Below are 27,367 nucleotides of genomic sequence, written 5' to 3'. Positions count from 1 at the left end.
AATAAAAAATGTAAAAAAAATCAAAATTTTTAATGAATTTAGGCCAAAATGTATTCTGCTACATGTCTTTGGTAAAAAAAAACAAAAAAACAATAAATGTATATTATTTGGTATGCGTAAAAGTTGTAGCGTCTCATGTAGAGACTGGAATTTTTATTTATTTTTTAATATTAGTAATGATGGTTATAAACGACTTATAGTGGGACTGTGATAGTGTGATGGGAAATCTGACACTAGCTGATGCTGGCTGGGGAGTATACTAACTGACTAACTGGCACTGACATCAATAGTGACACTTACACAGTGATCGGTGCTAACACTATACACTGTCACTGTACTAATGTCAGTGGCTCGTAAGGGGTTAACATCTAGGGCAGTGGCACCCCATGCATTGTGGGTGCACGGGTTCCGACCCCCAACACCTCAGCCGCCCTCCCTATCCATGCGCCTGGCCCCTTTAAGGACGACGGGCGCATGAATTACTATGGTGTGTATTTTGAAGCATCCATCCAAAAGGCTTCAAAGTAGGGTGGGCTCAGGGTGCAGAGCAATGCGTCCCGATCCCACCCTGTTGTGTGATGATAGCGAATGAGTTTTCTCTATGGTCACACTACAGTTCATCCCCACCAATCAGGAGGCTGGTCGTGAGACCTGTTTCCCAATTAGCCAAAGCGCCAGTCAATCCTATTGCATGCCTAGTGCTTTGGAAGAGGAGACATGCTGAAGCCGGAGCCGCTGCTGCACACCCCACCACAGCAGCCGCACAGAAACAGAAAGTGCCAGTGCCACCACTGCCTGCATGTTAGAGGAGGAGGAGAGGAGAGCACACCGCTGCTGCCTGCATAGAGGAGGAGGAAAGGAGAGCACACCGCCGCTGCCTGCACTGAACCAGTAAGTGCTGGACCTCACGGGGGTGTGGTAGCTATGATATGCTTCCTTTCTTGTGTGAATAAGACTGACAGTGAGTGAGCTCTGAATACAGCCATCGTGGGTTTTGGATGGAGTAGAAGACTATTCAAATTCCTGTCCGGTGATGTGTTGTCCCTGGGTCAACACATAGTGGCATTCAACAGGCCCCAGGACAACGTCAGTTGTGATGAAATGCATAGGAAGGAGCGACCTGCTGACGTCACCGTGTTCACAAAGGTCACGGAGTGACTGGCTGCTATCGAGAGCCAGCCAGTTAGTTTATACTGCAATCTCTTATTGTTTTAACTGTAAGTCAGTGGCGGAACTACCGCCATAGCAACACATGCGGGCGCTATGGGGCCCGCAGTCAAGTGGGGCCCGGTGAGGATAGGCTCCGTGGCTCCGCGGGAGATAGCGGGTGAGAGCGGGCTGTCCGCGGGTGGTTCGCGGGCGGCCCGCGGCTCCGCGGGTGGTCCGCGGGCGGCCCGCGGCTGCGCGGGTGGTCCGCGGGTGGTCCGCGGGCGGCCGCGGGTGGTCCGCGGGCGGCCGCGGGTGGTCCGCGGCTCCGCGGGTGGTCCGCGGCTCCGCGGGTGGTCCGCGGGCGGCCCGCGGGTAGTCAGCGGCTCCGCGGGTGGTCCGCGAGCGGCTCCGCGGGTGATAGTGGGACTGGGAGGCAGATGAGAGTGGGCATGAGTGGGCTGGCCAATCAGGGAGCTGACGGGCGGGGGAGCATAGAGATGACATCATCTCTCGCTGCCCTCTCATCCCTGTAGTGCAGTTCCCCCTCACTGTGCAGGCAGCCAGGAAGCAGAGAGATGACATTATCTCTCTGCTGCCTGACTGATAATCTGCTGCCTAACTCTGTGACACAGCAGGAAAGTGGCAGAGCAAGTGACAATCCATAATGTGTGGCAGGCGACGTGGCAAGTGACAACCCGGGACGTGGCAAGTGACAATCCGTAACGTGTGGCAGGTGACATGGCAAGTGACAATCCATAATGTGTGGCAGGCGACGTGGCAAGTGACAACCCGGGACGTGGCAAGTGACAATCCGTAACGTGTGGCAGGTGACATGGCAAGTGACAACCTGGATGTGGCAAGTGACAATCCGTAACATGTGGCAGGTGATGTGGCAAGTGAAAATCCATGACATGGCAAATGACAATCCATAATGTGTGGCAGGCAACGTGGCAAGTGACAACCAGGGACGTGGCAAGTGACAATCCGTAACGTGTGGCAGGTGACATGGCAAGGGACAACCTGGATGTGGCAAGTGACAATCCGTAACATGTGGCAGGTGACGTGGCAAGTGAAAATCCGTGACATGACAAGTGACAATCCGTAATGTGTGGCAGGTGGCGTGGCAAGTGACAACCCGGGACGTGCAAGTGACAATCCATAATGTGTGGCAAGTGACAATCTAGGATGTGGTAAGTGACAATCTGTAATGTGTGGCAATCTAGGACGTGGCAAGTGACAATCCGTAATGTGTGGCAGGTGACGTGGCAAGTGACAACCTGGATGTGGCAAGAGACAATCCGTAACATGTGGCAGGTGACGTGGCAAGTGAAAATCCGTGACGTGACAAGTGATAATCCGTAATGTGTGGCAGGTGACATGGCAAGTGACAATCCGTAATGTGTGGCAGGTGACGTGGCAAGTGACAACCCGAGACGTGGCAAGTGACAATCTAGGACATGGCAAGTGACAATCCGTAATGTGTGGCAGGTAACGTGGCAAGTGACAATCCGGGACGTGGCAAGTGGACAATCCGCAACATGTGGCAGGTGACATTCTGCAAAGTGTGACAAGTGACAATCTGCATCTGGTGGCAGGCGACGTGGCAAGTGGACAATCCGCAATGTGTAGCAGGTGATGTGACAAGTGACAATCCTTAATGTGTGGCAAGTGACAATCCAGGACGTGGCAAGTGACAATCCATAATGTGTGGCAAGTGACGTGGCAAGTGACAATCCAGGACGTGGCAAGTGGACAATCCGCAATGTGTAGCAGGTGATGTGACAAGTGACAATCCTTAATGTGTGGCAAGTGACAATCAAGGACGTGGCAAGTGACAATCCATAATGTGTGGCAAGTGACGTGGCAAGTGACAATCCAGGACGTGGCAAGTGACAATCCATAATGTGTGGCAAGTGACAATCCAGGATGTGGCAAGTGACAATCCATAATGTGTGGCAGGTGACTTGGCAAGTGACAATCTGGGATGTGGCAAGTGGACAATCTGCAACATGTGGTAGGTGACATTCCGCAACGTTTGACAAGTTACAATCTGCATCTGGTGGCAGGGGATGATGGCAAGTGACACGCTCAGGGATCCCACTGATTTTGCATTATGGTGAGTTGAACTATTTCATTTTATATAACAGAACAGAAATTGGTTAAAAGGCCTGGAGGTCAGCAATGTGTTCCCTTCAGGGGCTGCATACAGTATACTGCATACTTTGTTGTTCAAAATTAATATAAGCTGTTGCCTGGGTACTGTGCCACATGGGTGTGGTAGTCTGTTGTTTAATAGCATTAGTTCATTTTTTTTTTGGTGGGGGGGGGGGCCCATACAACATTTTGCTATGGGGCCCTGTGATCTCTAGTTACGCCCCTGCTGTAAGTGCAATACTTTCTTATTTAAATAAAGTAACCTAGGATTTTACACTATGGAAGCTTTAATGTCTATTTGGGGATCAATGGGCAACACGTGCCCCTGAAAGATTACATTCTGTGAAGACGATGGGATCACTGTTCTATCTCTCAAAGGGCCCGGGCTGGGTATTAAGCCACAAGCGAGTGTGATCTCCTGTAATAGGAGATCATTTGGAGTCGGTAAGCAGCAGTGCGTGCAAAGGTGGAGGTCTCTATCTCTTTTAACCACGACTCTTGGGTGTATCGTGTGTTAATTTCACGTTTGAAAATCACCTTAAAACAGTGGACTATTTAAAACATAATCTAATCAATTAATAATATATAAAATTTAGCATTATTAAGGTTCATTGCTATTACTCACTCACGTGAGAGCATAGCACAACTTAATATAGAAAGTTGTTTATTTTGTGCGTATCTCATAGGAAGTCGCAGCTTTGCTTTCTAAAAAACAAACTTATTTATGTTTCATCCATTCACTTGTTCTTCTTATCTGATAAGCGCAGTCAATCTGAACTATATTTTGTGCGTATCTCACAGGAAGTTGCAGCTTTGTTTTCTAAAAAAACAAACATATTTATGTTTCATCCATTCACTTATTCACTTGCCCTTTTTGTCAGATAAGCTCAGTAATTTAAATTTTATTCTAAGATCGCAAGATCGCCTGTCAGTGTTCGGAGCTCTGTGTTGCTTACAACACAGAGCTTCCTTCCCTGAATGACAGAGCAAATCAGTGGGTCCCGGCGACCAATCATTGTCCGGGACCCGCTGATTGGCCTGAGCTGTAACAAATCACAGCAAGGCCGGGGCAGCGCGTGTGAGAGCCCCTTACCCAGAAGCACTTATCACATTTTAGATATGTGATCCAGCGCAGAGCGGCCACCCTGCAGAAATATATCTGCATGGGGTGGTCGGTAAGCGGTTAAATACCACCAAAAAAAGTTTTTTTTGTCTAAAAACGAAAAAAAAAAAAAATTATATTATATATATATATATATATATATATATATATATATATATATATATATATAAAGTTTTTGAGGTGCAGTGTTGTATGACAGTAATTGTCAGACAGGCTACATGGGAAACTGAAGTTAAACAACATGTGTAATTAGAGAAAAAAAATGTAGCTGTTTTCCTAGCCTGACGTTATTTCATAAGTACATTAGCACAATTGCACAATTGTGACACTGGAATTACGAAAAAGAGTGCAGTACATTTCATTGCATATTTGTGAAATATTGGTTACAAAGAAAGGTATTATTTCTTATGGTATTTTTTTTTTTACACATTGTTATTTAGTCATAAATATAACTTGTCCTGTCAGGTTATGTTGCTTTTTATGAAATTTGATTCTGTGTTGAAACATGAATAACAGAACTGTTAGTGGCTGGGAGGTTATGTTGGATGTCTTCCCAGACTAAAGAATCGCGTATGAGAGCAAATGAAAAGGTCTTCACCTGGCATTTTTAAATGCATAGGATCTTTTCATGACCCCCTTCAGGCCTTGGGGGAGATTTACAAACACTGGTGCACACAGAATCTGGTGCAGCTGGGCATAGTAACCAATCAGCTTCTAGGTCAGTGATGGCAAACCTTGGCACCCCAGATGTTTTGGAACTACATTTCCCATGATGCTCAACAACACTGCAGAGTGCATGAGCATCATGGGAAATGTAGTTCTAAAACATCTGGGGTGCCGAGATTCGCCATCACTGTTCTAGGTTTTATTGTCAAAGCTTAATTGAACAAGCTGAAGATAGAAGCTGATTGGTTACTATGCCAAGTGTGCACCAGTTTTAGTAATTTCCCCCTCCACTGTGTCCCAGAGAACTGTCTTTATAGTCTATAACAGCTTAACAGATTTCTCCATTTATGTTTCTAGTGCATATAATAACATAACTCCCAACTGTCCCTGATTTCAATGGACTGTCTGATTTGGAGCAATATCCCTCTGTCCCTCTTCCCTCCTCATTTGTCCCTCCTTTTGGTCTCATCTATATACTTGTATATAAAATGCACATTTTAATTTTCAAAAAGTGTTTCCCACTGCTAAACCTTTAATCGGAATTCCAAATTGCTGTATTTGTCAATTTTAAAAGCCAATATAAAGGAATATTAGTGGTTAAAATAAAGCACTTGCGGATTGTTTTTGGTTATGTACCCTTTAAGGGGCATGGCAGGGGGAGTGTCACATGCCTACATATGTTTGCTAGTAGGTGTCCCTCATTCCCATCTCAAAATGTTGGGAGGTATGTAATAATGAATGTACATGAGTTATTTGGGTAATAAAGATAATTTTTCATTCAGACACTTAACGTAGGACCCTATTGCCTTCTCCCCATTGTGGTTTCTCTATATAAGTTCCAAGGTAAATATTCTTGACAATGCCCAAAATATAGAAACATCTATGTAATCTAAACTTTTTTAAATGTGTAATTTTTTCTGTATGCTTTCTAACACACAAGGGTCACTCTGCAGAGGTCTGAAGTGCCCCCTGCTAAATCAGACCTATAACGCTACAATCAGCAAAGTTCATGTTCCATGCTGATAGGTAGTGTTAAGTTTGTCAACTAAAACGACTAAAACATTTTAGTCGACTAAATGATTACTATTTTAGTCTACTAAAATATCACTAAAACTAAAACAATTGAGATTACTAAAATACGACTAAAACTAAAATGGCATTTTAGTCAAAAGACTAAGCCCTTGTACACACGGTCGGACATTCCGATCACCAAATCCGCCGGATAATTTCCGTCGGATTTAGTCCGGAACTGGTGTTGCATACACGTTGTCAGAATTTCCGGTCAGCAAGAGTGCGGTGACGTAAACCGCGTACGACGGGACTAGAAAAGAAAAAGTTCAGCACCACGTGTGGCACCCTTTGGGCTCCTTCTGCTGATGTTTATCGTGTGTTAGTAAAAGTTTGGTTAGAGACGATTCACGCTTTTCAGATTTGTGCTTCAGATCGTTACTGCTCTTCAGTTTGTGCTTGTGGGTGCGTATCTGCTTATCAGTGCGCGTAGTCAGTTCGCATTTGTTGGTCATTGTGGACTATATCTTGGTATAGTATGCTTTGATTTTCAGTGCATATTGTCCACTCGTTTCTGGTTTTCAGTTCGTTCTTTCAGGCCTTGCTGTTTATGGGTGCTTTCTGTTGTCCGTTCTGACCAGCCGATCCTTTTTGAAGCCATATTTCATGTACGTACTCATCGTAGAGTTTGTGCTGTGCTGGGGCTTGGTGTTGGGCTTTTAGCTTTGACACAAGCCTAGTCCATGAACAGGGCAAGGAGTTCATGGAGCAAGAATTGGTTGCTCATTCGTGACCAATTCTCACACAAGCCTTTGCTTCGTGAGATCCGAGAGAATAATCCTGATGATTTCAGGAATTATCTCTGGATGACGGACCCCGTTTTTCACCATCTGCTGGCTTTGCTGTCGCCTTATATCAGCAGGCAGGATACCTGCATGCGGCAAACCATCACTCCGGAGCAGAGGCTCATCGCCACGTTGTGGTACTTGGCGACAGGAAGAAGTCTTCAGGACCTCAAGTTCTCGACAGGCATCTCCCCCCAGGCTCTGGAAATCAATATTTTTGAGACCTACTCTGCCATCATACAGGTCCTGCAGAAGGACTATATTAAGGTAAGTTTTCTCCTTTAACATCACATTCTATGTATTTAATGTTTGCTAATGTATTGTATTTCTTTCCTCATTCCCTAATTACCATGATTGCAATATGCTGTAATTGACATGCTGTGCCCCTTTGTCCTCATGCATGCTGGAAGCTTTTAAAGTTCCTTTTTTGTCCTTCATGCATATTTGCCTTTACTAACCTCCCCAGCATGCTTTTCTGGGTCCATAAACCTATAGCCTAGTCACTTAACAATGTATCTTGTCAGCTCCATAGTATTGCTTTCCCCTAAACACCCCCTAAAATGTGTACTAATGTTATGTGTGTGCTTAAATTCATGCATAGTGCCAGAGATTTTTTTTTAGGTGGGCCTAACTCATTAGGAACCCCCCTCCCCCCAACTGCTAGGTCAGCTGATAGCAATCCTCTATCTGCTGACTTTGCCAAACCCAATACACACTATACCTATCTCTTTTGTGGTCAGATTTATGGATGAATTCACCAAAACATGTAGTGCAAGGGCCTGCCTCAATACTTTCAAATGCTACTGTTTAAAGTTTTTTTTTCTCCTATTATTATCTTGATAGGTAATAGCAGAATGTAAAAATGTGCTTCCATTTGTTCATTTTTTTTGTATTATGACACTTCTTACCTGTCCAGTGGGCTGCCAGTAGAGTAAGTAAGGAGGGGCTGGCCAAAGTATCACACATTATTGATGCATTCAGCTCTCAATGAAGTGGAGAGGGTTACCTGTCCAAAACACCCCCCCCCCTAATTTTTTGCAATGGGCCATCAAATGGGGGTGACGAATCTGATAAGGGGACCTTATACTTTTGGATTTAAATACTCATTTCCAAAAATGTTATACTGATCTTGGGCAAAAATGTTTGTGTCTAATCTGCATGCAATGTTGATGTGCAAAATTACTAAAAATGTTTTCTTGTTTGACTCCACAGTTTCCTTCAACACCACAGGAATGGCAGACTGCAGCCTCCCACTTTGCCACCCGTTGGGACTTTCCCAATTGTGGAGGTGCAATTGATGGGAAACACGTCCCCATCCTCCCCCCAACTCGGGTTATTATAATTACAAGGGGTATAATAGTATCATGATGTTGGCGGTGGTGTCAGCGACATATGACTTCCTGTATGTGGACATGGGGAAAAATGGCCGGATGGTGGAGTGTTTGCGCAGACGGTGTCCTACTGGCATCTCCAGAGTGGCAGTCTGGGCTTGCCACCTCCAGGGGAGAATGTGGAAGGACTCCCCTTCGCTTTCGTCGCGGATGAGGCGTTTGCTCTAGTAAACCATCTGATGCGGCATTTCCCGATGAGGACCCTCACCCCAGACCAGAGGATCTTTCATTTCCGGCTGGCCAGAGCCAGAAGAGTAGTGGAGAACACTTTCGGGATAATGGCCAGCCGGTTCCGCCTATTTTTGACTCCAATACACATGGCGGGAATATAAACTCAATCATATTGTGCTTTCGTGCTGCATTCTGCACAATTGTTTGAAGAAACACTCAGCAAACTATGTGGCCTCAGTTGGGCATGATGCAGACTTGCCTGAACATGTCAACCTGATGGCCCTTGAAGCTGGCCGTCCTGGCTTGCCCCCCCCCCCCCCCCAAAGCGCCCGCATGGTCAGAACAAGATATATGGAGTATTTTGTGGGTGGGGGGGCATTGATATGTCAGACAATGTCTGAGAGGCATTTTTTTAATAAATTTTTCTTTCAAACTGCAATAATCTTTGTTTTCATTTACTGCTTGGCTTTGTTTTAGGTGTCTCCTAGGTTTTTTTTTTGTGGTTTTTTTGGGTCTTTTTCTACAACAGTGCAAACCCAATTTCTGATCGAGATGAGGTGACAGTCTCATCTTCAGATAATATTATTATGTTGTGGGTCTGCTACACACACACACCTTATTTTTGTTGTTAATGTATGTAGTGCATTACTGACAAAAATATTGCTCATATTCAGCACCATGGCAGAAATGTGTGGGGTCATGAAAATGGCATGATTGGGGAAATTTAAAAAGCACTGTGGGTATTATTTACTAAAGGCAACTCAACTATGCACTACAAGTGCACTGCGAAAGTGCACCTGAAACTACACTTGGAGTGCAAAGTGGATTTGCCTTTAATAAATAACACCCATTGTCACAGAAAACAACAACTTTACTACAAATACTGCTTTTGCGCAAAAGGGTTTTACAACAAACCAACCTATTTGGTGTATATAAAACATTATTTTTGGTAACATTTACATAACTTGGCGTTTTTGTGTAAACAGGCATGTATCAAAGCATAACATACAGAACACAGGAACTTACAAAGTTCAACTTTGAAAAGTGAAGACAATATCAGAGATGAGTATGTACAAACTGTGTTGATATTGCCATCATCACATGGGGTGTCACCCCTGTAAAAGCCAAATTTGTAAGATACACACAAATTGTGAATCAAAAAGTGGCCATTTTCTTCCTGATCCCATGCCTAATGTCAACATGTGCCCCATCATGGGGTATCAATGTACGTGTTTTGGGGGTGCAACCCCTTCATCTCAGCCACTTTAGTAGCAAGGAAGGGGTTGCACCCACAAAACGCATACATTGATCCCCCATGATGGGAGATCATGTTGACACACTGTGTGCAATCTTCCAAATTTGGCTTTTCTAAAAATATAAAAGTGTTTTGGAAAAATGAAAATGGATGCTATCTAGTTTTGGGTGTTTCAGATTCTCCCTAAAACATCATGAACATAATGTTCTTCATTTTTTCTTAATTGATGTTTTTCTTGATATTATCTAAATCGCGATTGCACCCCATTATCTCCCTGATGATGATCTGGGCACTTTCACTGGTAAAATGCGATTCTTCTTACACAACATCCACATCACCAAAAAAAAAACCAAAAAAAAACCACAGTGTATTATAAATATCCAGGCATACATTGATTAGCTTACCTGTTGTGGTGCCAATTTCACCAATCTCTACAATCTCTCCTTCCTCCTCTGCTTCTGGTGTTGGTATTTCCCCTTCTTTGGGAGGTGTGGGGTCCCTGGCGTCCTCAGAGGTCCCGAGTCTTCTCTCCCCTATGAGAATGTAAAAAAGGAATACTTAGAACACAGATATTTGAGGGCAGCAATAGGAAAATGAAACATTGCTTGGAAGTGTCGTACAATTGTGTTTTTTGGCAGAGTTCAAAGCTGAAAACATTATTTTTGACACTTTCTAAAGCTGGAATATTTACCTGTTGTGTGAACAAATGTAGTCAAGTGCAACTTGCCAAAACATCGTCTTTGGAATGGGCTAACGAACAATGCTTATTACGAATGATTGAACCCATGAACATGAAAGTGCCCATTTTAAAATGTACAACATTAAATTAAAGCACATGGAGCAGTATGCAAGCAATAATAATAATAATAATAATAATAATAATAATAATATGAACACACGACAACTACTTACTTTTTTGAAGAACTCGATTGATCCTTCTGTACTGATCGTGCTCCCTCAGTTTCAGGCCTGACCAGCGTTTTCTCAGTTGATCCATGGATCGTCGTACCCCAAAATTCTTCTGAAGACTCTTCACAACTTTAGTCATGATCTTGGCCTTTCTGACATTTGGGTTTAGGTAAGGTCCATACTTCCCATCATAGTCGTTCCTCTTCAATATGTCCACCATCTCCAACATCTCTCCAAAATACATATTTGAGGCCTTAAATCTCCTCCTCCGGGATTGGGACGTTTCTGGCTCCGGGCTTTCCTCGTCCTCCTCCTCATTACTAGTATGCTTTGTACGCAACTGTTTAACGACCACAACTTTCTCCCCCTGTTCATCGACAAGTACAGGGAACTGCCCTGTCTGTGGCAAGCTAAACATCCCCACTACATCAACAAATTAAAGAGGCAGGCAGCGATGGAGAAACTGCTGGAGTTTGTGAAGCCGGTGGTCCCCAGGGCAGACATCACCTATTTAAAAACGAAAATTGGTGGCCTGAGGAGTACATATCTGAGGGAGCACAAGAAGGTCCTGGAGTCCATGAAAACTGGAGCAGCAACAGATGAAGTTTATGTCCCTAGGCTGTGGTACTATGAGAGGATGCATTTTCTGTCAGACTAGGCTGAGGTCGGGGGGAATCCCTCTCTACTCTTCCACGCTTCCTTCTACATTCTACACCTGCTGAGTCTTGCAACAAGGTGTGGAGGAGCCCAGCTTGAGCCAGGTAAAGTATTGTTCTACATATTTTTGGAGTAAAAATGAATGATGTTAACTTGATTTTTGCTCACTAATTGCTGATTTTAGAAAGTTTTTCACATATCAATAGACAGTAGTGGCCAAAATATTTGGGCCAAGAATGAAAAATGCTGGGCTCAGAATGATGTCTTTTCTATTTGTTAACAATTTGCAACAGTCAAGAGCTGAAAATTGTGTGTGTTTGATGAACCAAAAACTAAAACTATGTCCCCTTTTCATACACAGGAAGAGCTCAGCCAGGAGGAGGGTGTGGAATGCGGCAGCCAGGAGGTGGCTGTGGAATGTGGCAGCCAGGAGGAGGCAAGGGTATGTGGCATCCAAGAGGTGGGCAGGCCTTGGAGCCTGACCCAATCACAAGTCCTTCCCCTCCGCCTTCCACCCAAAAGGGCCAGAAAGGGGGGGAATGTGGAGGAGTTAGCTCTCAAGCTAATTGGGGAGGCTTCTGTGGCCCTCAAAGCAACCCCCACATATCAAGAGGCCTTTGCCACCTTGGCTGCGTGCAAACTGCAGCAAATGGAGGAGGGGCAACACCTCATGTGTGAGGAGCTAATTATACAAACTCTGAATAAGGGGCTGAAGGGCCAAATGACACAAACAACACATTTGTGGGGGTTGGACCATGCTCCTCCTCCTTCTGCCACACCTCCAGCACCACAGCCACAGCCTATAAGGAAGCGTGGAAAGAAGACCAGAGAGTGATGACCTGGGTTCAGTCTGGTCTGACAGAAGATGCAGGCATCTTCTGTCAGACCAGACTGAACCCACCTCCTCCTTCTGCCACACCTTCAAAAAGGACAGTTTATTTGTGAGTAGGCAGGTACATTTCAAAAATACAAATTAAAATTAATAACAAGGAGCACCAACACCAAACAACCTCCTAGAGATTAAAAAAGAAAACAATAAAATAAATAGATAATAATGGTGTTGTGGTAAGTTGACACACAAAACACACCAAAAAAATTACGAAGATGAGCAAAATGGCAAAAAAGGAGATCTTGATTAAAAAACCAACCACACAATTTACAGGGGAAAAAAAATCAAAAATGAAAAAAAAAAACTGAATTAAACTGAAAGTTCAGCTGTGTTTTAAGTGTATTGTATAGCCAAAATGATTTTGTGTATGCATGGCCATTGTTACTGTAGCAGAAAATAGATGAGTTGAGTTAAATCTTACAAAAGGGATTTTTATCTCTCTTGGATAGAAATTGTCCCTGGCTTTGTAGAGAATTTCTTCCCACTTCCCGCTATGTCTTTTGGGGCAGGAAATGAATGGAAATATCCCCAACAGGAAACAGACAGCAAATAAATTATATGGGTTTTAACCATGCACTGCTCTATCCAGTATTAAACAAATTGGGCTGCATACCAGCAATGGTGAGCTCTTACAGAACTGATGATGTTAGCAGCAACTCAGGACCTTAAAATGGCGATCTCTCACGGAACTGGTGATATCAGCAACAATTTAGGTCCTGGGAGTGGGAATATCTCACAGCTGTGACCTCTGTGTAGATGTAGCAGCAGAGTTTACCCCTTTCTCTCTCTCTCTCTCTCTCTCTCTCTCGCTCTCTCTCTCTCTGAGCATCTTCTTCCTCTCGCCTACTTTATTTTGGAGGAAGGGGTTGTGCCCACAAAACGCACACATTGATATCCCATGATGGGAGATAGCACATGTTGACACACTGTGTGTTTTGTGGCTTTAGCAAAATAGATGTAGGGAAAAGACACACATTTTAGGCATGTGATCATGAGGGAAATCCAAATTTGATGTGCCAATTTGTGTGCATCTTCAAAATGTGGCTTTTAGAGGGATGGCTCACCCCATCTAAAGACAAGATCAACACAGTTTTGACATACTAATGTCTCATATGGCCTTCACTTTAGCAAAGTCAAACTTTGTAAGTTCCTGAGTTTGGGATGTGTATGTTATGTTTTTAAACATACCTGTTTAGCCACAAAAAAGACATTAATGGTAAACATACATATTATACACCAAGATGTTGGTTTGTTCAAAAAACGTTTATAATGCACATGTAAATGTGCTTGGAGTAAAATGTTTTATACTCAACAATATGTGGCTTCTTATTTCAATGCTCAATACCAGCATTTTTGTTAAGTTGGTGTAGTTACAGTGACAATGTGCTGTAAAATGTGCAGAAATCAGCCCATTTTAGGGACTCCAAGCAATTAATTCAAGGAGTTGAAAAGGATGAATATTTTTATCATTAACGCATTACATACATTAACAACAACAACATTGTTGTTGTTGTTGTTGTTGTTGTTGTGTGTGTGTGTGTGTGTGTGTGTGTGTGTGTGTGTGTGTGTGTGTGTGTAGCAGACCCACGGCACAACATAATAGTTAGCTGAAGAAGAGATTGTCACCTCATGTTATCAAAGTTACATTTGCACTATTGAAGAAAATGGCCAAAATTAAAAGGCCATTTGAGAACCTAGGAGACAGATAAGAAACACAAACAGTAATTCAAATGAAATATGAGTTTAGTTTAAAAAAAAAAAAAATTATTGCACATCCGCAACATTATGTTGTAAAGCAGTTGCCCCTCTACCCACAAAGTACTCAACATGTTTGAAGAGGGAACATTTAAAGTGGTTGTAAACCCTTACAAACCACTTTGACCTACAGGTAAGCCTAGATTAAGGCTTACCTGTAGGTCCAAGAAATATCTCCTAAATCTATACGGTTTAGGAGATATTTGCCCAAAGACAGGCACCGCTGTCTACGGCGCATGCGCCGTAGACAGCGGCGCGCAGGCGCACTGAGCGCGGCATTTCCAATAATGGAGCTGCCGCGCGTGTCGGCTCCCGTGCGCATGCGCGGGAGTGACGTCATCGCGGCTCCGCCGAATGACAGCGGCGGAGCTGCGAGACCCCACCGAAAAGATGGATGCGCCGGACTACAGGGGACAGCGGTGACATCGCTGGCTCCTCTGTCAGGTAAGTGACACATAATGGGCTACTATGCGATGCATAGTAGTCCATTATGCTTTGCCTTTGCAGGGAATGAAAGAGGAAGTAAACCCATCAAGGTTTACTTCCTCTTTAAAAAAATGGGTATATCAACACGCCTAATGGTAAAGCGGATAACCCAAATCACTCAACATATTTTTGCTTAACTTCGCGGGGGAAGCCAGGACGGCCACTTTCGATAGCTGTCATCGCTGCTGTATCCAATGCAAAGTCTGCCTCAGTCGAAACTGAGGCCAGATAGCTGGCTGCATTCTTCCTTAGGTAGTTGTGGAGAATTCAGCAGCTCAACACGACATGGTTCAGTTTATATTTGGCCAGGTTGATGGATGTTAGGAAGATCCTGAACCAGCTTGCCATTATGCCAAAGGCATTCTCCACCACTCTTCTGGCATGTGACAGCTGGTAATTAAAAACCCTCTGCTCTGGGATCATGTTCCTCATGGGGAACAGCCTGATGAGATGTTCCTCCAGAGCAAAGGCTCTGGAGGATGTTTTGTACAGGTAACCCTCTCCACTTCATTGAGAGCTGAATGCATAAATAATGTGTGTTACTTTGGCCAGCCCCTCCTCACTTACACTAGTGGCAGCTCGGGAGAGATGGCTTGCCGCATGCGGTAAGCCTATAATAAGGCTTACCTGTAACTACCCTGGATATGTCCTAAACCTGAATGGTTTAGGAGATATCTCCTGTATTTGCATATGCCGACATCATCAGCACATCATCAGCATATGCATGTGCCGTTGCTTCAGTGAGTGTGCCATTACCGGAGGCTCCCGTGCATTTGCATAATGGAGACTGCGATACCTGGAAGTAAATCTGGGAGCGATGTTGGCAGTTGGAGCAGTGTACGAGGACGGCTGCAGTGCAGGGTTCGATCTCAGCTAAGTAATTCATAATGAGCTAGTATGCTATGCATGGTGACCTTGGCATAGGGAAAAAACTTTTCGGTGAAAGGGAGTTTAAAAAGATGCGTGGCCATTCACTGAAAATGAAAGAGAAGCTGATGAGGCTGCATTGATTGCCACAGGTGAGGCTGCATTAATGGGCACTGGTCATGCTGCATTGATAGGCACAGGTGAGGCTGCATTTATAGGCACTGGTCAGTCTGCATTGATGGGTACAGGTGAGGCTGCATTGATGGGCACAGGTGAGGATACATTGATGCCCACTGGTCAGTCTGCATTGATGGGCACAGATGAGGCTGCATTAATGGGCACTGGTCACGCTGCATTGATACACAGGTGAGACTGCATAGATGGGCACAGGTCAGGCTGCATTGATGGCCACTGGTCAAGCTGCATTGATGGGCACAGGTGAGGCTCAATTGATGGGCACAGATGAGGCTGCATCAGTTGCCACATGTTAGGCTGCATTGATGGGCACAGGTGAGGCTGCATTGATGCCCACTGGTCAGTCTGCATTGATGGGCACAGATGAGGGTGCATTGATTGCCACAGGTGAGGCTGCAATAATGGGCACTGTTAACGCTGCATTGATAGACACAGGTGAGACTGCATAGATGGGCACAGGTCAAGCTGCATTGATGGGCACAGGTGAGGCTGCATTGATGGGCACAGATGAGGCTGCATCGGTTGCCACATGTTAGGCTGCATTGAAGGGCACTGGTGAGGCTGCATTGATGGGCACAGGTGAGTTTGCATTGATGGGCACTGATAAAGTTGTTTTTCATATTTATTTTTGTAACATAATTCTGCATAAAACATTTAAATGTCATTTCATGAGATAATTTACAAGGGCGTGTTTTGGGGTGGAATTAGCGGCGGAACAGGATAGGGGTTGGGTGGGGCAACTAGTGGCGAGTAACCCTTGAGGCCTGGCTAGTAGCTCATGACTTGAAATATTGAGCCCTGGATATGGCACTGGGTTGTTTTAACTGACAATTGCACATCTGTGTGACGTTGCACCCAAATAAAATGTATTTTTTTCCCCACAAATAGAGTTTTCTTTTGGTGGTATTTGATAACCTCTTCAATTTAAATTTTTTGCACTAGAAACAAAACACCACCAATTTTGGAAAAAAAAAAAACAGTATTTTTTTCTTTCTGCTCTACAACACATTCAATAAAAAAAAAAGTAAAAAAAAAATTGAATTTCTTCATCAATTTAGGTCAATATGAATTCTGCTACATATTTTTGGTAAAAAAATTCCAATAAGCATATATAGATTGGTATGCGCAAAAGTTACAGGGTCTACAAACTATGGGATATTTTTATTTATTTATTTTTTCCCACTAGTAATGGCAGAGATTAGCAACTTACAGTGGTACTGAGGAGGAAAAATTGGACACCTAACTGACACTTTTGACACTTTTTGCGGACCAGTGACACCAATATAGTGTTCAGTACTACAAATATGCACTGTCACTGTACTAATGACACTGGCGGGGAATAGGTTAACAATAGGGATGATCAAAGGATAAAGGTCTGCCTAGGGAGTGCTTACTAACTGTACACGAGGTGCTTTTACTACTGGAAGACATGAATGACAGTCTGCCTTGTTTACATGGGTAACGAATGATCAGCGGATCCCGGTGGACATCGGGTTTAAGGGACCCGCTGATCAGCTTCTGCTGTGTACAATCACTCACGCCCAAAACCCGGAAGTGCAAAATCACGTAATTCTGCACAGTGTGCCCACCCTGTAGCAGTAAATCTGATTTGGGGTGGTCGCAAAGTGATCAAACCTTAATATAACTAAAAATTTTCAGCTTGTCCCAACTTTTTCCACTGTCACTTTGGTTGGAAAGCGTGTCCTGCTTGTAAATGTGAACTAAAAGTGAACAATACTTAATTTACCCAATATAATGGTTACATGTATTAACCACACACACAAACTCACACACACACACCAGAATACAATATTTTTTAAATAGTCATACTATTATTATCATTACAGAACGCAGGGAATTATCATGAAGAGAGGATATTGCTTCTTCTTCCTTGTTGATAGAGCACACTGTAAACTTTATGACTGTAAAGAAGACTCTGAGGACAAGGCAATCCATCAGGATAATGGCAAGCTGGAAGCTTGAGTGCTGACATGGCTAAGCAAATACTACATCAATAATGGAAACTTCAGCAATACAACAACACATTCCCATTGTAAATTTACCTAGACAGTAACAAGTGCTTTCTAGTTCTATTACATCATGAATTTACAATGGCCAACATTGTGAAATGATAGTTTGCTTTTTTTAATCTTTATTTTATCTATTTATTTATTTATATTTATTTATTATAACCCCATCTTGGAGACCAGGTTTTCTATAGCTGCCTATTTATTGCATTAAGAGCCCTACGCTGCAGGTATCCATTTGTTTAATTATTTTTTATTCATTACAATTTTTTTTCCCCCTTAAAAAATATTACCAATTATAATACAATCCGCACTTTACTGAAAATAATCTTCTACACAAAAATATTTTTTGATACTTTTACAGTTGATCTTGGCAATTTGTCTCTCCCCTTCTGCTTGCCCTTCCCATCATGGGTCCTCCCTGCAGGTATACCCTCTCTGTTCATACTATACATTTATTTTTATATACGAGATACGTCATAAAGACATCCATATATACTTTTTATTATCATCAATTTTACACTTCCACTTTTCTTCTCTCCTTCTTTTTTCCTTTTTCAGGGTCCCCTGCCTCTTTTGCCTCAGTGTTTCTCCTGTCTTCTTCCAGTGCCACTCTGCTGTCATTGGAGTAGGGGAGGGGTGACTCCTACAGGGCCCTCTCACTCAGTTAACACCTTTTCCAACTATTGCAATTCATCAGTTACCAAGCTATATATATGAAGCCCAATACACTGGAAAGCCATGCCACCTGACTGTTCGACTTAATTGCTTTTAATTCATAAGATATTGCATGTCCATATCTGCATATTTTGCTATGCAAGTACTGGGATCAACATTATTATTATTATTATTTTTTTATTATTATTTATTAATCTGCATTACTTATATGTCAGTTTCTTTCCCCAATATCCTGTGATTTGTGTTTTTTACTAGAACTATGTTTTACATAATCTACACCTACCCCTGATGAAGGAGTGTACAATTCCTTCGAAACACGTATGGTAATAAGTGTTGGGGATCACCTTATTGTGTATGGGTGCTCAATTCTGCATTATGGACATTGTTTTCTTATTTTTAATTGTTTTGAATCACTCCGTGTTTATTTTTTGTGATTATGTATATACAGATTTTGTATCAATAAAAATATAGTTTTGCGGTTGTACGTGTCACCAAAGTCCACCAACAGGGATTTCCTTTTTTTGTAGATTTTATAGGATGTGGCACAACAAATCTGCACAGACATACCATTCTATACCCTTGTCAATCTTTATTAAAGCAGAACTAAACTGTATTTGAGCACCACAAACTCCATACCATTTTTAATTAATTTTTAATATTCAAAGCAGACTCACCATTCATCCATGTTTCCATGCTTTATTTTGTTGAGATACTGTATCACTTTGAAAAACACCCCCAAGCATTTCAAGCTGTGGCCATCTTGAGTAAGGGCAGATGATTCATATAGCATTTACTTTCTGGAATCCATCTGCCTTTAGCTGCCTCTTGCTCAGACATGTAAGGTGGAAGGTGGGCTCAACTGAGAAAGCCCCCTCCTACCCATTTCTAGATGAAAGACCACTGGGTTGTAAGATATCATTTTGGCATAGACCAAAAACCAGGTAGCAACTGAAGCATTGTAGAGTTGTAAAAAAAAAGGTTAAAACAATTAAATATAATATACCTTCCTATCTATATACTAATACTAGCACCGTGGATTAACAAATAGTTAATGTTGCTTGAGAGAATTCAGTTCCCTGTTAAAGGGAAAAAACTGATTTGCCTGATGCTGCAATGGTGTTTCTACCCCAAAGCTAGCACCACATTCTGGAATCAATAACCTCCAGTGCCAGTGGTGATATAAAAATAAATAACAATAAATTTCTACTGCTAGTTGCGTTATGCAGTCAGGGCTCAATTTCCTCAGCTGCCCCTCCTCCAGGCCAACCCGATCGAGAAACTATGAGAAACTACTCGCACAGAGTGACATTGCTAAACCCCTTTCTACACTATATGGAGTGTCCCCCCAAAGCATCTTGTCCCCATCAAAATGGGGACAAGAGCCTCATCCCCACAACCCTTGCACGGTGGTTGTGGGGGTCTGCAGGCGGGCACGATGGACCCAAAAATAGAAAAAAAAATGAAGTTCCGCCTCGATGGGAGGCGTTCCGCCGACTTCTGTCTCTTGGCTGTGACAGCTGTTATATAGGCAAGGGCAGGGCTAACCCGGTGATGTAAACGGACGACCCTGTCCCTTCTGACATCACATGACATCACATGACGTCAGAAGGTGGTGGGGTGGTGGGGTCACCCGGTTACCTTCCCATCGAAGCCAAGCTTTTTTTTTTCTATTTTTCTGGGTCTGGGCGCCGTGATTGAAGATGGATGGACATCATGGGACACTTTTTTTTTTTTATAAAGGAATTGTCAAAAACTGTCTCCTGTCATTTTGACTTTATTGACACTTTTTTTGCTAAATGGGTAACCTACCCATTCACACAGGGGGGTCTGGGATCTGGGGGCCCCCTTGTTAAAGGGGGCTTCCAGATTCTGATAAGCCCCTGCCTGTAGACCCCCACAACCACCAGGCAAGGATTGTATGGATGAGGCCCTTGTCCCCATCAACATGGGGACAAGGTGATTTGGGGGGACCCCCAAAGCATCCCCCCAATTTGAGGGCAAGCGGCCTGGTACGGTTCAGGAGGAGGGGCTCTCACACGCCCCCCCCTTTCCTGGCCTGCCATGGCTGCTTGCCCGGATAAGGGTCTGTCATGGATTTTGGGGGGACCCCCACGCCATTGTTTTTTACATTTTTGGTGCGGGGTTCCTCTTAAAATCCATACCAGACCTGAAGGGTCTGGTATGGATTTTGGGGGGGGGACTCCCATGCAAGCAATTTTAAAAAAGAGATTTGGCAGGGGGTTCCCCTTAATCACTTTAATACATTGTTATATATATTACACTGTCTGCACTAACAGAATATAGAGTCTACATTGAATATCTAGTCTACGCAGCACAGTGCTCTGTGATTGGCCAAAGCATGCTTTGGTCAATCATCAAACATCAATGCACTATGATATCTGCCCATCAAGAAGAGAGGGCTGAGCTCTGTTCTTGCACTACATTGAGTGTAATGCCGCGTACACACGACCGGACTTTCCGGCAGACTAGGTCCGAAGGGATTAGTCCATCGGACAATCCGATCATGTGTGGGCTAGTCCAATCGTTTTTTGAAAAATAAATCGGACGGACCTAGAAATAGAACATCTATCTCACGGACTCAATTCTGACAGACTAAAATCGGGAAAACAGTTTGTCTGTGTGCTGGTCCAACGGACCAAATACGATGCAAGGGAAGCTATTGGCTACTGGCTATTGACCTTCCTTGCTTAGTCCCGTTTACGTCATCACGTTAAAAATGAACTGACTTTTGAACAGACTAATGCAGCGTACACACGATCAGATTATCCGGTGGCCATGTGTGGGCTCTGGCGGACTTTTTTTTCCCAAAAGTCCGGCGGACATAGAAAGTATTTTTGACTCAAAAATTGTCCGCCGGATGCTGGGACTGTGACATCATAATGGGCGGGGACATCACCCGGCGATGTCCCTATATAAGTCGCCGCACACCGCGTCCCTGTCATTGCGGCCAGAGAGAGCATCGAGTCAACATCTCAAGGAGGAAGAAGAACAAGAAGAACAAGAAGAAGGCAGTTGCGGCCGCGATAGAAGACCGGGCCACCGCTAGTAAAAGAGCTGGAAGAAGGCGCGGAGGCCCGGCAAGAAGAATCGAAGAGGGGGACAAGACCCCCCGAAGTCGGAAGAAGACCCCTGGACAAAGAAGAAAGCTGGGCTCCTCCGCTAGTAAAAGAGCTAGCAGAAGATAGCAGAGGAGTCCGGCGAGAAGACCCCCCAAAGACGGAAGAAGACCCCTGGAGCTGTGCAATAAATAATTTTAAACCCTTGTGTTGTGTTTTTTTTTTTACTTTTTTTCACAGGTGAATGGGTAGGGGTACATTGTACCCCATACTCATTCACATAGGGTGGGGGGCCGGTATCTGGGGGGCACCCTTATTAAAGGGGCTCCCAGATTCCAATAAGCCCCCCGCCCGCAGACCCCGACAATGTAAAAAAACCTTGTATATGTCTCTCCATGCTTCTGACTATGATATATTCTGTTAAATGTAAGTAGTACGTGAATTAATACATTAATATTTATATGTGTTTTTTTATTAGTGGGCTCTGTATAAGGTCTAGAAAACCTTGAAGAAGGGCAGGATCTGCCTGAAACGATTGCCGGGTTGAACGTGTGCTTGAGCCATTTTATCTATCATATTGCGCTGTTTGTGATGATGCATTTTTCTAAATGCTTTATATGCATATTTAAAGATAATGTTTGCATTTAATAAAATATTGTAATAATATCCATTACTTGTGCTTTCAGTCACTTATAAAGTCCCGTTTTATTGGGGTTTTTTCTCCTTCTTCAAGTACATCAGTGGTACCTCATCAGTGTCACCTACCAGTGCCGATCAGTGCCTATCACTGTCACCCATCAGTGCCAGTTATCAGTGCCACCTATTAGTGCTCTTCAGTGCCACCTATTAGTGCTCTTCAGTGCCACCCATCAGTGTCCACCAGTGCCGCCCATTAGTGCCCACCAGTGCCGCCTATTAGTGGCCATCAGTGCCGCCTTATCAGTACCCATCAGTGTTGCCTTATTAGTGCCCATCAATGCAGCCTTTTAAATTCGGTCTTTTTTCATTAAAAAAAAACAAAACAAAAAAAAACAAGAGGTGATCAAATAGTACCAAAAGAAAGCTCTTTTTGTGGGGGAAAAAATTATAAAAATGTAATGTGGGTACAGTGTTGTATGACCGTGCAATTGCCATTCAAAGAGTGACAGCGCTAAAAGTTGAAAATTGATCTGGGCAGGAGGGAGTTTAGGTGCCCAGTAAGCAAGTGGTTAAAGGGCAACTCCACTTTTGTGGGGTAAACAAATAGCAAATTTAAAAAATAATATAGCATATACAATTGCTACAGAAGTCATAATATAACCGAATGTTATGAAACTTTTCCTTCTCAATCCACATCTCTGTAATACTCTGTAAAATGCAATGCAATATGGAAACCCGGAGATATTCTGTACACAGATTTGTACGGACCCCCCGCTCAGAAATGCAATTTTCTTTTTGAGTGATTGGCTCACTGATTTTCCCAGAAGTGTACACTAAGATACAAGTCAGATTTTTGGTCATTCCCTGCAACAAACATGTCATTTTTGGTACTCCCAAAGGGGAATCACATCTAACGGGATGCAGACCCTGCCACTTTCCTTGTGTGAACTCTGCTAGTGCAGCAGCTGATGGATAATTATAAAGTCATTCCCATTTACATCCACTTTGAACATGGACACAGACAAACAGCTATTTCTTCAGAATAATAAAAGGTAGGAATCTGCAACAAAGTTTGTTAAAGTGATTATGAGTATTTTTTTTTAAAATAACAAACATGTCATACTTACCTCCACTTGCACAGAGTGGCCCCGAACCTGCTCTTCTGGGGTCCCCCGGCGGCTCTTCCCCACATCTGATAACCCCCTCGGGGAACCTTGCGGGTGCGCTCCTGAGTCCAGCATTTGTGTCTATAGACACAGAATGCCAGACTCCGCCCCCCCAAGTGCCCGCATCATTGAATTTGATTGACATCAGTGGCAGCCAATGGCTGCACTGTTACCAATCTATCCAATCAAGAGGCGGGAGCCCGAGGAGAAGGAGCCAGCGCGTCCCCACCAACTAAATGAAGGGGTTCAGGTAAGTAAAATGGGGGGCTAGGGGGCCAGTGACTGCCAGGTGTTTTTTCACACGTACCTTTAAAACCCCTTTAAAATCCTTGCATACAAGGACATGGATCACCCAGAAAGGAATGTTTTTTTTTTCTCTACGTCATCTGGTTGAAATGGTTATACTTTGGCCATGACTGCAGCTGCAGTCATGACCAGAGATTTTTTTTTCAGCAGTTGATGCTCTTTAACTACTTCAATACCAGCCACTTACACCCCCTTCCTGCCCAAGCCAATTTTCAGCTTTCAGTGCTGTTTAAATGACCATTGCGCAGTCATGCTACACTGTACCCACAAATAGAGCTTTCTTTTGGTGGTATTTGATCATCTCTGCGTTTTTTATTTTTTGCTAAACAAATAAAAAAAGACTTAAAATGTTGAAAAAAAAAAGTTTTTGTTTTGTTTCTGTTATAAATTTTGTAAATAACTAAGTTTTCTCTTTCAATGATAAGGCAGCACTGACGGGCACCAATGAGGTGGCACTGATGGGCACTGACAGGCGGCACTGATGGGTGGCATTGATGGGCACTCATGAGTGACACTGATAGGCTACACTGATGGGTACTTATGGGTGGCACTGATACATGGCACTGATAGATGGCATTGATAGGCATCACTGATGGAACTGACACTGGCAGGCATTGGGGATGGGCACTGATTGGCAGCTGCCTGGGCACTGATTAGCATTTCCCTGGTGGTCTAGGGTAGCATCCCTAGTGGTCCTTAGCAGCATCCTGGTGGTCTTGGGTGGGTATCCGAGGGGGGGCTGTACTGATAAACAATCAGCACAGACCTCCCCTGTCAGGAGAGTGGTCGATCGGCTCTCCTCCTACTGCTCCTGTCTGTCAGGCGCGAGCGAGGAAAAGCTGATCAATGGCTCTTCCTGTTTACATCATGATCAGCCGTGATTGGACACAGCTGATCACATGGTAAAGAGCCTCCGTTAGAGGCTCTTTACCGAGATTGGTGTATCGGTGTGTCAAACTGACACACTGCACAATAGAAAGCAGCGATGCGCCCCCACGTGCATGCGCGAGAGTGGTCGCTCTGGAGGGCCGCCATGTGACGTCCACCCTGAACGAGACCCGCGCCGCCCAGCCATTATTTGACAGCCGGAAGTGGTTAAAGTGTTTGTTAAAAAAAATAAATAAATAAAGAAATACCTGGCTGATTCTGCCAGTTTCTGCCCTCCCCTCTGTATAATGACCACGATATCTCAGGGCTGCTTAGCCCTGACACCGTTGTCAGCGTACGTTAGGGTTGCCACCTGTCCGGGATTCACCTGAACAGTCCGGGTTTTGAATAATATGTCCAGGTTTCAGACTGTCTGAAACCCGGGCACATTATTCAGATGGGACTGCAACTCCCCCCCATCCAACTTAGGCATGCCTGGGCACACCCTTTTTACCCAGTGCGGTGCAGATTCACCTTTGCTGCCTAGGTTGCACAAACCTATGCTCCACATTAACCAAGTACCACGACCAACCCAGTGCATAGGCCCTCTCCCTCCCTTCTCTGTCCTTCCCCTGAGCAAATGAGTAGACTAAGGTAAGGGGGACTCAGATGTAAGGGGTGCTCTGTGGACTCTGATGTAAGGGGGAGCTTTGGGGACCCTGATTTAATGGGGAATGCAGGGAATTCTGATGTAAATGGGGGCTTTGGTGAGAAGAAACCACCTTACATCAGGAGTTCCATTTTATACCACAGTCTTCCCCCGTAAAAAAAATAAAAAAAATGCCGTGTGCTGCTAAAGTGTTCAGGTTTGGCTTGAAGAAAAGGTGGCAACCCTAGCGTACATGCCTCCGTCAGCCCGCAGCCCTGCTCTGTGTCTCCTCTCCTCCATTCTCTCCCCCCTCCCCTTTCTGACTGTCTTCTTCATGTCTGTGGCACTCCCTCCCATCCTGCTGCTTAAATTAGGGTTAACGTTACATTATCGATCCACCGGAAGTTCTCCCACCCCCCACCTGCAATCTTCTGGCACACATCACAGGTCCCAGAAGGCTGTGGGATTATTCACAAAGCGTAGCGTGGCTCACACTTGTACAGAGGGCAGCCGACTATGAGGCCGCAAGGAATCCCCAGTGGCTGGGACCCGAAGACAGACGAAGAAGATGTTTGGGTGAGCACATTGCTGGATCCCTGTACTGGCAAGTGTTCTTTTATTAAAAGTCAGCAGCTGCAGTATTTGTAACTGCTGACGTTTAATTTTTTTATACAAAGTCTGAAGGCTGAAAAAGTTAAAGCAGATCTTTACTGCACCTGAGCATCACAAGCTAAAAACACTATTTACCACTGCACTGATGAATCTGCACTCATGTGCCCTAATGAGGTGACATTGATGGGCATTGATAGGCTGCACTGATGGGCACTGATAGGTGACACCGATGAGTAGGCACTGCTAGTTAGCACTGATGAGCACTGATTGGCAGAACTGGTGGGCACTGTTGGGACTGCATTGATAATCAAGTTATCGGCTCTCTTCTCTTTGTCAGCGTGAGGAAAGGAGTGCCAATAACCAGCTTCTGTTTACATCCGTGATCAACTGTGATTGGACACAAGGATTGTTTTCCTTGTAAAGTGCTTTAAGAAGCCACGTTTAAAGGCGCTATATAAAATAAAGATTATCATTATTATTATCACGGGGTAAAGTGCCGCTGATTGGCTCTTTACCTCAATCTGAGATCAGCAGTGTCCGGAGACAATCACAGAGTGCACAGCGGGCGCAATCACGGGAGGCTGTCATATATGACAAGTTTCCAGAACTAGCAGGCCGCCCTATAGTTGTCATTCGGGCTATAGCGTGGTCAGTAAAGGGTTAATAAATGTTTAAAATGAAACGCAAACTCCCCTATCCATCCATGTCTCTATGCTGTACTTCCTGAAATCTGCCCTTAGCTCAAACATGCATGCACATACATGCCAACAACCCCGATTTTGGGACCCTCGTCCTGATCGGAGCTCGTCCTGATTAATTTTCCAGGATTTTACCTTTGTCCTGGGAAAATCGTGAATGTTTTAGGAAAAAATGGGCAGCAGGCTACAAAAAGATGGACGCCGCCGCCACGAGGGTTATTTCCTCTTGTGTTCAGTGGAGAGGGGAGGGCTCCACTGCTGCTACCAGGGACACTGAATTAAGGGGAGCTCTGTTGCTGGGGGACACAGATCGCTCTGTAAGGAGGGCTCTGTGGCTTGGTGACACAGATTGCTCTTGTAAGGAGGGCTCCGCTACTGCCAGTTGCTGGGGACACTGAAGTAAGGAGGGCTCCGCTGCTGGGGACCTCAGATGTAAGGAGGGGCTCCACTGCCAGGGACACAGATCTGTAAGGAGGGCCTCTGCTTCTGGGGGCACCTGATGTAAGGACGGACTTGTTGGGGGCACTTGATGTAAGGACGGACTCTGCTGGGAGCACCTGTTGCAAGGACGGACTCTGCTGGGAGCACCTGTTGCAAGAACAGACTCTGCTGGGGGCACCTAATGCAAGGACAGACTCTGCTGGGGGCACCTAATGCAAGGACAGACTCTGCCGGGGGCACCTGATGCAAGGACAGACTCTGCTGGGGGCACCTGATGCAAGGACAGACTCTGCTGGGGGCACCTGATGCAAGGACAGACTCTGCTCGGGGCACCTGATGCAAGGACAGACTCTGCTCGGGGCACCTGATGCAAGGACAGACTCTGCTCAGGGCACCTGATGCAAGGACAGACTCTGCTCGGGGCCCCTGATGCAAGGACAGACTCTGCTCGGGGCACCTGATGCAAGGACAGACTCTGCTCGGGGCACCTGATGCAAGGACAGACTCTGCTCGGGGCACCTGATGCAAGGACAGACTCTGCTCGGGGCACCTGATGCAAGGACAGACTCTGCTGGGGGCACCTGATGCAAGGACAGACTCTCCTGGGGGCACCTGATGCAAGGACGGACTCTGCTGGGGGAAGCTGATGCAACGATGGACTCTCCTGGGGGCACCTGATGCAAGGAC

This window comes from Lithobates pipiens, unplaced genomic scaffold (genome assembly GCF_037356315.1).
Source record: "Lithobates pipiens isolate NorthernLeopardFrog02 unplaced genomic scaffold, aLitPip1_a1.2 Scaffold_13, whole genome shotgun sequence".
Classification (NCBI taxonomy): Eukaryota; Metazoa; Chordata; class Amphibia; order Anura; family Ranidae; genus Lithobates; species Lithobates pipiens.
This window is presented reverse-complemented; position numbering follows the sequence as displayed.